Source organism: Uloborus diversus, chromosome 7 (assembly GCF_026930045.1).
Source record: "Uloborus diversus isolate 005 chromosome 7, Udiv.v.3.1, whole genome shotgun sequence".
NCBI lineage: Eukaryota > Metazoa > Arthropoda > Arachnida > Araneae > Uloboridae > Uloborus > Uloborus diversus.
The window spans coordinates 8040283-8053559 of NC_072737.1; the positions used below are offsets into that span (position 1 = coordinate 8040283).

The window sequence follows — 13277 nt, forward strand, 5'->3', positions numbered from 1 at the left end:
TGCAATACCGGACCAAAAATACAATACCGGTATTCGGTATTTTTTAAAACGTGATACCAGTATACCAGTATTCGAAATTTTTCAAAGAATGATTGAAAACAGTTTTGTTCCCGTATTTTCATAATGCTGTGCCAAAAAATGTTTTGTTTATGAAAACATAGTGTGAACAAATATAAATGAAGCAAGACAAGCAACGTTTTTAAAAATAAAAACCAAATAAAATAATAGTTTAAAAAACTAAAAAAACACGCTTTCGTAGCAAAATGAACTAAAAAGTGAAAAATAATCTTTGGATGATAGTAGTTGACCAATCACTTAATTTTAATGTAATACAAAAAAAAGCGTGGGGTGCTGTCTATTTATATTTTTGTTTAGACAACAAATGGAAGAAATTCAAGACAACTGATAAGAAGCCCCCCACGCTTTTTTGCATTACGTTAAATTAGTGATTGGTCAACTACTATCATCCAAAGATTATTTTTCACTTTTTAGTTCAATTTGCTACAAAAGCGTTTTTTTTTTTTAGTTTTTTAAATTATTATTTTATTTTTCTGTTTTTTAATCTTATGTTGAAAAATTATCAGGCGACGAAATCATTTATAAAACGAGTGCGAGGTAATATCTTAAAGTTAAGACAAGGGCACCCCGATGGGAAGCTACTGTGAGTCATCGATGTATGTTTGCGGAAATCATATTTATATTACTTTGAAAATTTGAGATGCATTTGAATAAAAGTTTTGTTCAACAATGGTCTGATCAGCAATGAATTTCCAATTGAAGGCTCACCTAAATTTTGGCAAGAAATTAGTTAAAAACAATTATATTTCATGTTCTAATTACCTTGGAACATTGGATCAAATTTTGTCTGATGCAGAAAAATGAAAGGTTTTTGTAGATATTTTTAAATAATTTTTGCGAGCATTTTTTAATGTATTTTTTTAAATTTTTCCTTTTTCACATTGTTGTATTTATGCCAAAATATTGATTAAAATTGGAGGAAACTAATAATTAAAAGAGTTAATTAATTAGACTATAGAATATTGCATTGTCATCGGGTCTGAGGTCGCGTGCCAAATTTCAAAATGAATCCGATCGCAGGAAGTGGGCGAAATTTGAGCTGCAAGATTCCTTTACAAGATACATACAGTGGCTCCCAAAAGTGTTCGTACACCTTGAAATTTTGTAGTAAAACCAAAATAACGCAAAACTGAATTTGAATATGAAGTCCAATTTTTTTTCACACCATTCTTATGCCATTCTGAATAAAACTCAGTAGTTTTTTTCAAAATATTGCCAGATTTTATTTTTGAAATTTGTCAAAAAATGAAGAGACGGAGAAATAATACGCCACAAAAGTCGTCGTACACTCAAATTTTTTCGAATAAATTCATGATTAAAACTATCATATGTCATTTTTTTATTATTTTTGCATTGTGTTGACCCTTAAAAGTCATTTGGCTTTAATTTTTTGTTTATTTATTCCTTAATATTGTGCTTATTACTTTAAAATGACTGGTATTTGAAAAACACCACAAACACCATTCGAAATTTGAATTGTTTACTCACAGTAGCGGTAAATTGGTTTGAAATGTCTCTAAATTAGGTAATTTATACCATTCTATAGTGAAGTGCTTGATAAAATGCTTTAAAGACAAGAATAGGATCGAAAACACGGTAAGAAAAGGTCAACTGGCAAAGTTAACAATGCGTGATCGGAGGTTTACAGTTAAAAAAATTATGAAAAATACACATTTGAGTGCTGAAAAAATTCCTGCAGAATTGAATGAAACATTTTACGTTTAGTTTTCACCTAAAATTGTTCGCCAAGTTCTCTGATTAACTGGATTAAATGGTACCTCTTCCTGCAGAAATTTTCTTGTTCGTGCGAATAACAGTAAGCTTACGCTTTCCGTCACAAAATCAATGATAAATAAGCTCAAAACGTTTTGGAACAACTTCTTACTTATAGATGAAAATAAATTTAACATTTTGAGTTAAATTGTTGTATAATTGTAAATAAAAGAAAAAATGAGGAATTTAATCTGAAGAACTTAGTTGGATCAGTTAATCAGGACGGTGAAAGTGTTTTAATGTGAGGGTGCATTACAGCATCAGGACTTGGAAATTTGGAATTTTTTGATTAAATAATGAATCATGCTGTTCATTTAAATATTTTGAAAAGCAATTTTAAACTATTAGCCCAAAATTTGGTAATCGGAAACAACTTTGTTTTTTATCGAGATAACGATAAGAAGCACACGTTTGCGTTTGGTGCCTCAAAAATTGTCCTTAAGCTTAGAAATACCCCCTCAATCTCCAGATTTGAACTTAATGTAACATATTTAGAGATATCTGGGGGCTAGATTACGAAAATACAGCTTTGAAACGAAAATAGAGCTAGAAACAGTAAGACTCAAACTGGGGTTGAACACTTACTCAGAAATTACGCAAAAAAAGAAAGAAAAAACAATGAAATCTATTCCCAGACGTTTAAAAGCTCTTGTTGATACTGCATGATGTTCTACTAAATAATAACTTTGTAAAAAGTTAGATTATTTACTAATTTTTTGACATTTTTTCAAAGTGTACGAAGACTTTTGTGAGATAAAATTTCCGGCAATTTTTGGTTTTTGATTTTTTAAAAATTATGTTTTAATGTTTTATTAAAAATTTTCATGTAGTTTTGTTAAATATAGATCATAGATCTTATAATAAAATACCTATTCCGAAATATTAATTCTAACCAATGGATAATGGCCTATTTCATTGAAAATCGTAGGTGTACGAACACTTTTGGGAGCCACTGTACATACATACTGAAGCTAAAAGCGTGTTAAAAACCCGACTGAGTAGCAACTGTAGAATCAGAAGGAAAGTTGAAAATCATTAAAAGCCTTATATTATTAAAAATCAACTATAAGTATTTTATTTGCTAACAAATAGAAACTGGCAACAGATAAAAATTTTAAATCATTGCTTTTAATTTTCTTGTCGGCCAATAATGAATTCGATTATCAATCGCGTGAATAAAGGCTTAGCCGTTATTAAAATTTGCTTTAAAAAACCGTTATAATTCGAATTCTATGAAACACTAAAATTCCAAACACATTCTGCCAGACGCAGAAAAAAATTCTCTTTATTTCGGTATTAAATTTAAAAATTTTTAATTATATTTTCATTGCAAAAATCGCGAAAAACCTTTTAGGGGTTTTTAATTATTTCTTCGTTAATCAGTCATCCAAAGACGCAACGTAGCTAAGAACACTCTCGATCAACTCTCCTGTTGAATGAAAAAAAAAATTTTTCAAAATCGGTCCATCCGTTTAGGCACTAGAGTGCCACAGACAGATACACAGATACACAGACATCACGTAAAATTTATAACCCCCTTCCTTTGTGTGTCGGGGGTTAAAAATAGACAACAGTAAGAAACATAATGCATCTATTAAATTGCCTCAAATTTTGAAACTCATTTTTGTGCACAAATTTCCTGCAGTTGAAAATATTTTCTAAATTCAAGCAGGTAGGTAGTACTGATAACAATGCGCCATATGCCTCATCTAACCGCCTCTCAGAACTTTGTCTTCGAATAATTCTGTTGCGTGTTATTTTCGAACAAATCCTTTTGTGTGTGTGTGTGTGTGTGTTTCTTTTGTACTGTATGCATTATTATTTTTATTTTATATTATTATTATTATTTTAATTTATAGCTAGACGTAATTTATCTTCGGTAGAATATACTTTTCCAATATTAACGTCATTTTCAACGATTTCTTCTTGATCAGGATACGTTTATGTGTGCATTTAATTATCCCTATGGTTCAAAATTTATGATGAAGTTAACGAAGTTTGTCTTGTTAGTTTCTTTTACTCGTTTACGTTTTATTTTCAAAATTCTTTACATTTAAAATTATGTAAATACCTGAAAATATGTTCCAGTTGATTATGCCTTACCTCTATGCAAATTTTCAAGACAGTGTATAATTTCCAAATATTATCTTGCCTAGTGTAAAGCTAAATAGCGAGACAGGGCAACGAACCAATGCCATTCACATCAAGTTACCATTTGTTATACAACCCAAATTGAAAATAATAGAATATTTTTCACTTTTTGGAAACTAGTTTATTCCAACTAAATATAAGTGCAAATTGGGTATTTAAATGAACAAACGACCTTTCTTATACCTTAAAGTATACATTTCATTTCGAATACAGTTAATTAAAGATAATCTTAGACAGAATAATTCAAAAGTTCATAGTGATGAGAGTTTATATTGAGTCAAAAAATAGAATATTCAAATTAAAGAGAGAAAAACATTTTCCAAAAAAAAAATCAAAACTTGAATGCGTCATTTTTTGCTGGATTCACACACACACACACACACACACACAATTCTGTATTCCTTTTACGCACGGATTCTACCACCTATTTTAGGGGGTCCGGGACACATTTTGAAAATTTTTTTATTATGTACTTTAGAGTTTTGAAATTTTTTGAACTGATTCATCATTTATTTAATAAGCAAAATCATAACATAAATATGAAAAAAAAAATTATTTTTTTATTTAAATTTAATTTGTTTTTTTCAAAAAAATGGGGTTGCTTTAAATTGCTATAACTCAAAATATTGTTGGTCAATTTTCAATTTTTTTTCAGAAAAGTATGCACAAATATCTAAGCTTTAATTTTTATTCGGCGATTTTAAAAATATTGATTCAATAAAAATAAAAAATATTTGAAGAAAAATTTCGAGAAATTCGAAGATACTTTTTTTTAAAAAAATCATAATTTTTGCAGTAAACGTTTTTCTCAAATTCGCCGAATAAAATTTAAAGTAAACTGTTTGAAAACGATATGCTCCAAGTTTCATTACTTTATCTCTATCGGTTCCTGACTTATAAGAGTTTGAATGCAAGAAATCGGGAAAAATTGCATCATGGAGAAAAACGCGTTTAAAGTTTTAAAGTTATGTACACATTCGTTAGATGCATGCAACAAAAGTAACTATAACTCTCGTTCTATTTAAGGTAGAAACAAGATTCAAACGTCCTCTTAAGCAGAAAAAAACGGAGCAATTTTTCAAATTTTAAAAAAAATTGCAAAATTTGAGGATTTTTGTGTCCCGGACCCCCTTAAAGTCGGATCCCGCTACAACGCGATCCGACTTACGCGAAATGGCTATAACGCGAGTTTTTCATGAGTAATGAATTTTTTATTGCAGACACAAATTCCTCGTCTGCAACATGAAGTTTTTTGAAAATAAGCAGCCAAGTGTTAGAATGGGCTTCGTTGACACTAAATTTTGGTTTTGTGAATGGACTTTCATCCCTTTAGCATCACTGAAAGCGGAAGTTCACGTACTGCATTAGTCTAAACAACGCTTTGCTTTAGTTTATACAAATAACCGCTCCGATTCTTAACGTGTTTTTTTTTCTCCTTCATTCTACATAATGAACGTTGATAAAATGGAATGGCTCCCAAACGCGCGTTTTCATTTTAAGTTCGTGAAAGTGGAAAGAAAAAGAGAAAGTTTCTGAGCATTAAAGAAAGGTCAAGATTCTCGATATGATTGAACAATTAAAAAGTGCTTCGAAGGTAGCACGACAATTAGGTATGAGTGAATCTTCGATACGTTCCATTAAAATTCAAGAAAAGGAAATCCGTAAAAGTTCAGAACTTAGCTTTAATACTGAAGCTGGCGGAGTAGTGTCTGAGGAGCAAAATACAAACATCATGAAAATGGAAGCTGCTCTTTCATTGTGGCTAAAAGAAGTCAGAAAGAGGGGTGTTCCCACACTGCATAAACCATCATCTTCATCATTTTAAAAATTATAATTAAGTTTACAATATCTACTGTTCAGTGCTATTATAATGCAGTATGTACTTAATGTAAGTGCCGTACTGTTTTAATTCATGTCTCTCATTGATTTTGTGCACACTGTTAAAAATTCAGGAAGATTTTCTGGTAATTGTTACTGTAAAATGGCGGGCTAACGCATCGCTGATTTTTACGGTAATTTTTACCGGAGAAATAAGCGATCCCAGCGCCAATTGGTTGCTGCGGCCTACCAATGAAACCGTAAAATTTTACAGTAACATTTGATTTTTACGGTAATAGTTACTGGCAACATGGATGCCAGTAACAATTACCGTAAATTTTCCGGAAAATTTTTAACAGTGCATCATAACAGTCATTTATGTTAAACAGTAACGCTTTTTCTAAAATACAGTAAAAAGTCAGTTCTTTGTAAAAGATACAGTTATATATAGTTGAGAAATGGTTTGAAACAATTTGAGGGGTGTTAACACATGTCTGAAATAATTTGGCATGCTTATTAAAAATTTCTAAACATACTTTGTTCCACAACGCGACTTGTGCGAGGGGAGCACCGTACACAGATTAGACATCATAAATTCAGAAGCAGAATAGAAGGATCAACAGTCGGGGCCCATTCAAATTTTACGGGGTTCTTTGAATCAGAAAGGAATGCGCATCGACTGTTGATCCTTCTATTATGCTTTTGAATTTATGATTTGTCTTATCTGTGTACGGTTATTAAACTATTTCAACGGTGTAGTTATTCAGTAGTACTTAATAACATTCTAAACTATTGGGCTTATTTACATTTTTTCTTTTTAGTTTTTCTGGTTTTTATGCAGTCGGGTTTTTTGTTTTTATTTAATTTTTTATCCACTATTTCTCTCTTTTCTTTTTCTTTATTTATTGCAATTATTCAAAAAGAAAAAAGAGGAATGGGAGAGAAACAAAAACTCCTTTTTCAAACAACTTTATATTGCTTTTTTATCCAACATTTCTTTATCTCTCTTTTATCGTAAGTTTCATTCGTAAAAATTCAGAAAAAGTCATAAATTTTTTTTGGTCGGATCTCTTGTATTCATAAAAAGCCCCGACCAAAAAAAATTCTTTAACAAGTTCTCAAAAGTTGAAAAATGTAGAATGTATTCGGCAACCAACGTAATCAAAATACAAATACTACAAGCTGACTGGTCTTTAAAATTATCATTTTTTAGTTTTTCTGATCTATTTTCATCAACGTGGTGCACATAATGAAGTCATTCTCTATTATGTGGAAAAATATGAATACTTTAATGACCACATCAAAGATCAGTTGGTATTTTTCCCAATCTAATTTCGGACGGGACTGATAGAAATGCATCGTTAATCGCAAATACCAGGGTTGCCACGCACCTGTAAAACATGAAAAACCTGGAATGGGCTCGTTTCCAAGATTTTAAAAGTATTTTTTTCGGAAAGAGCATTCTTAAAAACATAGAATCCGACCATTTTTTAAAAATAATTTGACTAAGTTTCATATTTTTAAACAAATTACTTAAATCGGTGCGCTTTCATTATTTACGCTTCTGCTGATGACATCGCAAATGATGAAATGCCATTCATTGTTGCCATTCACTGAGCAAAATATTCAATTTTCCATCTTTATTCACGTGTATTGGCAACGGTATGGTTGATAGTAAACGTAGAGCGCAATATTTAATTCGCTCTTGATTATCATTACGTGGAAACGTGATAAAAAGATGCGGCAAAGTGCATCATCTGTGACGTCATAAAGAACACGCCTTGTTTGAAACATCGGATACTTTAAAAAATCAATTAAAAAATAACTGTTGGGAAAATGAAAGTTTTTTCTGGGTTTTAATGTTATTATTATTATTATTATTATTATTATTATTTTGTTTATTCTATCAATTTCAGTGATTAAAGTAGTACTTTAGACCGAAGGAAACAACCCCATTGTCAGGGAAAATGAAAATCACCTAAAATGGTTAGGGAAATGTCAGGGAAAATCATAAATTATTGAAATTTCTGGAAATGTCAGGGAACTCCTTTCCAATTTTGCGATCTGATAGGTAAAACTACTGTGCCATTTGGCAGGGTTACCAACTGCTCCACATTTTGCGGAGTTGCTCCGCAAAAATAGCGAAACTCGAAAGCTCCTCAAAATTGTTATTTTGCTCCGCATTTTTCATTTGGTCTTAATTTTGACCAGGCTTACCAAAGAATTTAATAAAATTAAATGCATTTTTATTATATTTTGTTAGTATTATTAGGCATGTAAATATGAAAATTTAACCCTTATACTCAAAGCATGACATAGTGTTTAAAGTTATAGGGTTAAAGTGTTACTAATTTAAAAATAATTATTCTTATACTAGTACTGAAAATGATTATAAAAGCTCAAAAACAATTTTTGATACGAGGTTTAGTTTTTTTTTTTTTTTTTTTTTGAGCAATCACGATTGCTTATTGTTCTCACTTGACTGTTTTTGGCGTCCTATCATTTTATTTTCCCACCGCCACCCTCTGCAGCATCACCGTTGACCGCATCCTCACGATGCTGCTCCTATAGCAAAAGCCGTCTCCGGGTTGCGTCCATGTCCTACACACACGCGCATACATACACAACTACACACACACGCACGCACACACGCACGCACACACACACACACAAACACACTCACACACAAGCACACTCACACACAAGCACATATACACACAAACACATACACACAACTACCCACACATTCATGCCTGCACACAGACACAGACACACATGCCTACACACACATACACATGCCCCTACACACAAATACACATATCCCCCACACAAACACACACGCCTACATATTGCGAAAAACATAATTTGAATTCAAGATGTCAAAATTCAAATTAATTTTTTTTCTTTTCTTGAATTTATTTTGGCGGCAGCTGATAGGTCATCTAGCACTCTTTGACGACTCCAAACCATTGAGAAGAGATAAAATGGAAGGGGTGAAAACTTTCATTCGTGAAGCCAAAACCCCAAGTTATGCGATAGATTTTAAGGCAAAGCATTGGGGGGGGGGGGGGAAGAAATTGGGTTTCTTTCGCTTGTTTCACGCAAAACGCGCCAACCATTGGTCGTTGTTGAGCTACGTGACTTTGAGTTTTTGGGTAAGTTTTTGTTATGCAATGATTGGACTAGCCCCCTCCATTTACTAATTCCTGCTCAAGCTTCACACACATTTTCGACCTACAATGGGTCAACCTCGTGTCGACTGCATATTTGTACATAAGTCTTTAAAATTGATTTGGAAGGCATTTATAAAGAATTTGTATTCAAAGCAGAAAAATCTTTAACGTTTGGTCGATGGTCCTTGGAGAAGCTTTGGATATTGTATTTAGGGTTGTCACAAATCTGGTTTTTCTGTGTCATACCTATGTCTTATCTACACCTGGTTAAAGAGTTGATGCTGATGGTTACTTTTAATACTTTGATTTTAGCTTCATTGTTGGTAAAAAAATGAAGGAATTCTCGAAAATGAAGGAAACATATACCACGTAATTATTGTAATGTTGCATAAAAACGGTATTTCTAACCATTTACGTGTCTTATCTTGCTTTGTATTTTCTGTAAGTTTCGGTTAATTCGCATAATTCTTTCATGGTTGTGCAATTTTACGTAAGTATATTATTAGAATCGAAACTTGATTTAAATTTTATTATTGATTTTAAAAGTTGTTTGCCGAAATTTTTAGAGGCGATCATATCTAGAAACGACGTTCTGAATTTTGTAGAGACCCTCTAAGGACTGTTGTCTTTTGAATCTCAAACAATTCCTACAATAGGCTCCGTCTCCCTACTTTTCGATGCCAGACTTACCTCTTATAGTCAGTGTTGCCAGATCGTCAAATCCGGATTTCCCCAATTCCCTTCCAACTTTTCCCCAAAAAGCGATGTTTTCTACCAAAATTCCCGAAATGCAAAAATTCTTTTTCCACTAATATTTTCATAAAATGAATAGACTTCTTCTAATATTTCTGTCTCTTGAAATTCCCCCCCCTCTCCAAATAGCTAAATTTTTTATAAAATTACCTAACTTGTTTTTCTTCACATTTTCGCTTTTTTTTTGTCTTCTTTATCTTTATCTTTACTGATAATAAAGCTGAAAGTCTCTCTGTCTGGATATCTCTGTCCGGATCTCTTTCTGTCCGTCAGGATCTCTAACGCGCATACAGCGCCAAGACCGTTCGGCTGATTTTCATGAAATTTGACAAAGAATTAGTTTGTATCATGGGGGTGTGCACCTTTAAGCGATTTTTTGAAGATTTGATTTTGTTCTTTTTCTTACAGCAAAGCCGTGCGAGTGCCACTAGTCATAAATACAAGCGCCTGACCAAGAGATAAGAAATAACCAAATATTTTTTTCTACTCGCATTTACTACTCTGCTTCTATATGTACATTTAAACTATGATTTTTATATATATTTATCCAACAACACTCTTCATCACACTTATTTTTAACTGTTTCACGTATCAACTAGTTACTCACGCAGAGCATTAATGCGAATTCCATAGCATAATATTTCACATAATGCGAAATGCGAATTCCATAAAGTTGAGCAAAGTTAACCCAACGCTATTTGATACACAAACAATGTTCTCACTACTTCTTGACGCGAATTTAAATACGAAAAAAAATCTTTTTTCCCAAGGTTTTTTCCCCAGGTTTTCCCCAAAGAAATAATTTTTCCCCAAAGAATTCCCCTCAAAACCCATTTCCCCAAAATTTCCCCAGAGAGCACCAGATTTCCCCAAAATGGGGAAATTTCCCCCAATCTGGCAACACTGCTTATAGTTAGTTCACAATCTAGCCCCGCCTACTGTCCGCGAAATCACTCCTTTCGATGGAACGATTTTTATGTTTTGTAAGTTTTCACATCAATTTCGTTTTCAAGTCTTTTTTTTTTCCGCGCGAGTTGAATATTCTGTACCTCTTTTTCAAAAATCCTTTATTTTTGTATGCTAATTGTCTTCATCTCTTTTCAGCATTCATCTTGATTTCTATTCTACAAGTACAATTGGAGGGAATTAAAAAGGACATTGAAAAACACAACCTGAGAAATTTTTGTAAAATAGATTTTGTTAAGGTGCTCAAGTACCATAAAATGGCACGCAATGCGAATATCCGTAAATCTAAAAAAATATATAGCGGCGAGTTGTGTGGGAAGGAATTATCTTGCAAGTCTTATGTAAAGACACATTACAGGGTTCACGCCGGTGCAAAACCCTATTCGTGTGACTGTTGCTCTAAGGCCTTTGCGGTAAAGTTAGATTTAAAAAGACACTTAAGGATCCATACAGGAGAAAAACCCTACTCTTGTCACTTTTGCGAGAGGGCCTTTCCTAGGAAGTACCACTTAAAGAGACACTGCCGCCTGCATACAGGAGAAAAACCCTACTGGTGCGAACGGTGCTCGAAGACCTTTTCTCAGTCCTCAACTTTGAAGAAGCACTTGAGGACCCATACAGGAGAAAAACCCTACAGGTGCGAACAGTGCTCGAAGACCTTTTCTCAGTCCTCAACTTTGAAGAAGCACTTGAGGACCCATACAGGAGAAAAACCCTACTGGTGCGAACAGTGCTCGAAGACCTTTTCTCTGTCCTCAACCTTGAAGAACCACTTGAGGACCCATACAGGAGAAAAACCCTACTGGTGCGAACAGTGCTCGAAGACCTTTTCTCAGTCCTCAACTTTGAAGAAGCACTTGAGGACCCATACAGGAGAAAAACCCTACTGGTGCGAACAGTGCTCTAAGACCTTTTCTCTGTCCTCAACCTTGAAGAAGCACTTGAGGACCCATACAGGAGAAAAACCCTACTGGTGCGAACAGTGCTCGAAGACCTTTTCTCAGTCCTCAACTTTGAAGAAGCACTTGAGGACCCATACAGGAGAAAAACCCTACTGGTGCGAACAGTGCTCGAAGACTTTTCTCAGTCCTCAACTTTGAAGAAGCACTTGAGGACCCATACAGGAGAAAAACCCTACTGGTGCGAACAGTGCTCGAAGACCTTTTCTCAGTCCTCAACTTTGAAGAAGCACTTGAGGACCCATACAGGAGAAAAACCCTACTGTGCGAACAGTGCTCGAAGACCTTTTCTCTCCTCAACCTTGAAGAAGCACTTGAGGACCCATACAGGAGAAAAACCCTACTGGTGCGAGCAGTGCTCGAAGACCTTTTCTCTGTCCTCAACCTTGAAGAAGCACTTGAGGACCCATACAGGAGAAAAACCCTACTGGTGCGAACAGTGCTCGAAGACCTTTTCTCAGTCCTCAACCTTGAAGAAGCACTTGAGGACCCATACAGGAGAAAAACCCTACTGGTGCGAACAGTGCTCGAAGACCTTTTCGCAGTCCTCAACTTTGATGACACACTTGAGAACCCATACAGGAGAAAAACCCTACGCTTGTCAGTTTTGTGAGAGGGCCTTTTCTAGAAAGTACCACTTAAAGAGACACTGCCTGCATACAGGAGAAAAACCCTACGCTTGTCAGTTTTGCGAAAGAGCCTTTTCTAGGATGCACCACTTAAAGAGACACTGCCGCCTCCATACAAGAGAAAAACCCTACTGGTGCGAACGGTGCTCGAAGACCTTTTCTCGATCCTCAACTTTGAAAGAGCACTTGCGGACCCATACCGGCGAAAAGCCGTATGCGTGCGACTATTGCCCAAAGTCATATGCTTACTCCAGTTCCTTAAAAATTCACGTCGGTGGGCAACATGGCATAAAAGCTTACGAGTGTAAAAGCTGCCCGAAAGCCTTTTGTCAAAAATCGCAATGGAGAATGCATATGACGGAGCACGAATCCTACTTGTGTGATTTCTGCAGCAAGTCATTTCGCACCGCTTCGGCCCTTAAATCTCACCTCAATTTCCATGTTGAAAGAAATACATATTTGTGTCGAACATGCGCAAAGACATTCCATACTGCTAAGCAGTTAAAACTTCATCTAAGGGTCCACACTTGAAGATGAAATCTCCGAGCGAAAAATGCAAATTGAAACTTAAATCGTCAATCTGGCAGTGTCAAAAAGCAAGTTTTTCTAATAGTTGCAATTAACTAATAAGTGAAGAAATATTTGAAATATTATAGCATGTTCTTCAATTAATTCGATGTTTTACTTCCTAAATGTAAAATTTTTGAATTTATGTTAAATTTGTAAAAATAATCTTCACGCATTCTTTTTTACACAGTCTACCATTTATTAAATAAATTAATGAAAACTCTGCTTTTGTTTAATGTTTGATATTTGGGTTATTGTTTATTTTGATCAATGCATGTGAAGTGGTTAAATTTAGTCAACATAGTATAAAATATAATAAAGTTAATAAATGAAACATAATGCAAACGAAATTCCTCTAGGACACCTATTACTGGGACATGTGCCTTAATCCATGCTAATATCTTCAGAAA

The 13277-nt window shown here is 34.0% G+C and overlaps 1 pseudogene; it reads left to right on the top strand.

Annotated features, from left to right (window-relative positions):
* Positions 1-13076, top strand: part of LOC129226217 (zinc finger protein 271-like) — an 87755-nt pseudogene extending 74679 nt beyond the window's left edge.
* The last annotated feature ends 201 nt before the right edge of the window (positions 13077-13277 follow it).